Raw genomic sequence first — 4298 nt, 5'->3', positions numbered from 1 at the left:
AAGCAGACAGGGTTATGGCATCCAGCATTGTGCTATAGATGTCTGCCCCTTTTTAGCCTCCATTGCTGAGGTCTCTGATTATCCTCTTCTTCTGTACAAGTATTTTACCTGGAACTAATTTATTCTGTTAGAGCCTCTGGGATATGGATCTGCCCCTTAGAAGGTTTTGGAGGCTATCGGGTCACATTCACAAGGGATATCCCAGATTTGTGTCCATGTATCCAAGGGCAGGATGTGAGCCAAGCTGTCTGAGCTGAAGAGATCATTCAAGGACAATTCTGCGAGAAGTCAAGAGACAGTGTGAAGCTGGGGCATTTTCACTGGCTGTGTCCAAAGCAAACAAGATGTGGATGCAGTATGTCTTGTAGCTTAGTACACTGGACTTTTAGCCTGAGAAATAAATCCTGTTTTCAGGTCATAAGTGAAATGAAGCTTGTGGACATAACATCTCCCTAGTGGGTATATTTTCCTCTCATACACACTACACAGTTTGGCCCAGTTAACATCATCCCTATAGTGCAGAAAGGAGACACCTTTGAACATGGGGAGCTGGTTATCGGAAAGCTGGGGTGGGAAAGGGTCAACTAGAGCTGTTAAACAGGCTATGAGCCGGTAGAGCGCCAGCAGCCAAGCTGTCATACAGCGTTTGCTGACCTTGTGTTAACACCCCCTTGTTCCATAGATTCCTTGCTTTTGCACCCATGAATTCACAGAAAATGCTGCATTAGAAACAAACTCACTGAACTAATGTCTAAGGGAGTCTGGGTTTAGAGAGCCATTGAGGTACTCTTCTCCCTGAGGGGTTGGGGGCTTTGAATGCACTGGGACGTTTGAGGCGAGCTGGTAGTGGCATTGTGGCACTGGCGGGGCCTGGCTTACGTGGGCAGGGGAAGGGGGAATGGACCTGTCAGCACACGGAGTCCAGCATGTCAGGGGAAGGGTGATTACAAGTCTCCAGATGACTGTTCTTCTGACCTCGCATCAAATCTTTCTTGTGCAGACCAGAAACTCAGGTCGGGTGTTTGACTGTACAGCTCTTCTGCACATCTGCAGCGTGATCTGAAAGGACTCCTTCCTGGTTGTCATTGGCAGACCACGCAGGGCCTAATTGCCTTATCGTGAGAGTCATTAAACTCTCCTTGTTGCAGACAGCCAATGATTCCCAGAGGCTGTGCAACAACCTATGTGCATGTCTTCTCCCTGTCTGATGCTCAGTCCAGTGCCTTTGAATCAGGCTTTGCCAGCAGTGCCCATCCTGGTGAAGCCCCAGGTTATGGTTCCTCACCTGTGGCAAGTCAGTGCCCAGTGCTGCCCTAGTTGCCCAGTTTAGCTGAGCTTGTTGGATACTAGGGCACACAGTGGAGATGTTGGGGCCTTGTTACATGGTAATTTGGGGCAGATTTTGGAGCTCTCAACTGCTTGTCTTGCCCCTGCTCACAAGGCCTCTAATGACAAGTTACAGCCGTGCAGGTGGGGGACAGTTAGAGAAGGTTTCTAGACTAGTGGTGTGATTGCTCCAAGCTCCAAGCTAACACAAACACTATTCAACACTTGTACAGCTCACAGTCCTTCCCGGCTTCTGGCCTGGGCCACTGCAGGCATGTAGCTGCATTTCCAGAATCCAAACTGAATGTCTGTTCACTTGTTTATCAGTTTAGACTACACAGCTTAGACTAACCTGCAAAGATTAAATAGATTTAGACTCAGGCTTTTTGACTGTCTGTACTTAGCCCTGGTGTTATGCTAAATCACCTGTAAACCACACCCAGTCTAGTCTCTGCTGGACTGTACCTCAGTCTGGGTATCACAACTGCTACTGTAGTTGACAGATGTATCCTTCATGGATTGGTTGCTTGGTATGAGTGTGAAAGTGCATGGTGACATTACCCCAACAGCCGTCTCCTGTCCCCAGCCGACGGAGGCTGCAGTGACACTCTCCTCCACCCTCCGCCTTGCACTCCATTGCCTCTGCTGCCTCCTCTTTGCCAAGGGAGCATGCAGCACCAGTTGTGATTGTCTTGGATTCCTCACAGCTTGCAAAGTTAAAGAGCTTTTGAAGGTCCTAGGTGACGTCTCCTCCCCCCCACCTCCTGTATTCACACACAAATTATAGTAATTACAGTGATGTCTTTGTTTTCCAGCCCTTTTGTGGAAAGACCCTGGAGGGAGTAACATAATACAGCACCCTGCCATCAAACAACCAGAGCAGAGACTAACAATACCTCTGGCTAAACATAAGCCAAGGCTGAATTGGCTTATGTCTGATGCATGAGCATGTGTGCTTGTTTGGAGCATGTGTATGTGCTGTTGGGCCATTGGGAATGACACTGACTTGCTAATTTTTTTACTTTTTATCTCCCCCAAAATAGGTGACAAAATAACATGTGCGCCTCCCCACAGCCATCTTGGCTTGCAAAAAAATGCCACCAAGTTTGCTGCAGTCAGAAAATGCAGTCCTGTTTTGGACAGGATCCCAAGTAATTTCTAGCCTGTCAGTGGTTTTCAGCCTGTGGTCTGCAGACTCTGCCATTTGGTCCACAAAAGATTACCATGATTCAATCAAAAGTATGTGAATGCCCACAGTTACAATTCAAGGGGGTCTGCACCTCCATCTGAAATTTTCAAAGGGGTCCGCACCCCCACAACACTTTTTAGGGGCCCGCAAATGAAAAAAGGTTGAAAACCACTGTTCTAAGTAACAGCCATTCTCTTGACTCTAGTAGGTTCGGTCACTTGACAAGATTACCCACATGACAGCAGCAGTTGGAGCGTCTTTACCGCCAAATGCTCACATACAGAATACATTTCAGGTGCTCTTCAGATTACCTGCGAGTTCCCAGTGGAAGGTGTGATGGGCAGCTGAGAGCTGGCAAGTTGCAGTAGCAGGAAATGTTTCAGTGTAAAGTGATCTTTTCTGGGGCACCAGAATGAACCCCTGTTCATTGGCACCTTAGACAAAGACAGGATTTAACACCCTCTTTCTCTTTCACATCTGCAGTGATCCTGCCATCAACCCAACCACCATACCAGTCACTTGCTCTACTCCCTGCAGTCACTTTCTCTATATCCTTGCTTCTGCATGTGGTTGTGGTAGTGATTTGTTCCTAGGAGCCTGGCTACTGGCTGCCATGACACCTTACCGGAAGTACAGTCTGCATCCATAGAAGTTAGGCTCCGGAGCAGTGAGAGACACGCGGGTGAAGCCCGCTGCGCCCCCGCTCCCCCGAAGCCCCCCAGACACTGCCTCAGCAGCCGCAGAGCCCCCTGCCAAGCCCCAGCACAGCCGGAGGTAAGCGGGCTCGTGGTGGGAAGGGGTTAACTCCTCGCTCCCTGGGAGGAGGCGGCTGCGTGGAGCCGGGCGGTCAAGCCCCCGCCCAGGCCCCTACTTGGCCCAGCCCCCCAGGGAGCCGCGTGAACAGGCTGCGTAAACAGGCGCTCGAGTTAGCGCGGAGTTCGCGCAGGAGAGGGCACGGGAGGGCACGAGACCCTGCCTGCAACCCCCCCCAGAGTAGTCAGCCCCAGCCATAGCCAGCCTACCAGAGGCATGACACGGATGGGCACGCGCCGCACCCCGAGGGTCCCCTCGGGCTCTGTGGCCTCCCCATCGGGCACCTCAGAGACGGCCACCCAGACGGAGCCCATGGTCCTGGGCTCCACGCAGACGGAGCCCCTGGCTCTCAGCTGCGGGGGCTGCCTGTCCCTTTTTCAGGCTCTGGGGCCCGGGAGCATGGCCACCTCCCCTTGCGGGGTCTGCTCCCTACTGGGGTCTCTGGCGCGCCAGCTGGAGGAGCTCCAGGCCACAGTCCAGAGACTGCGTGCCATCAGGGACTGCGAGCAAGAGACAGACTCCTACTGCCAGGCCCTTCTCCCCCGGGAGCCGCAGGGTAGAGCACCGTCTCCCTCCATGACTAAGGAGGACTCCGGGACCTCCCGCTCTGCCCAGTCAGGGTCATGGACCAAGGTGGTCAAGGGCCCGAAGGCCCGCCGCACCAAGGCCCCTCCCTCGCCGGAGCTTAGCAACAGATTCGCACCTCTTGCAGCCCCAGCAGAGCCTGCTCAGTTGCCGGCTCCTGCAGGCAACCCAGGCTCAACCACAGCTACTGCGCCCGCTCTCCCCAAGTCAAAGCGAAAGGTGTTTGTTGTGGGAGACTCCATCCTGTGGGGCACTGAGGGGGCAATCTGCCGCCCCGACCCCTTAGCCTGGGAAGTCTGCTGCTTCCCGGGGGCCTGCATCCGAGACATTGCAGAGAGGATCCCACAGCTCCTCCGGCCCACAGACCACTACCCCATGCTCCCTA

Source organism: Crocodylus siamensis, chromosome 11, assembly GCF_052110815.1.
Source record: "Crocodylus siamensis isolate JL-2025a chromosome 11, ASM5211081v1, whole genome shotgun sequence".
NCBI lineage: Eukaryota > Metazoa > Chordata > Crocodylia > Crocodylidae > Crocodylus > Crocodylus siamensis.
Note: the sequence above shows the minus strand (reverse complement) of the source record.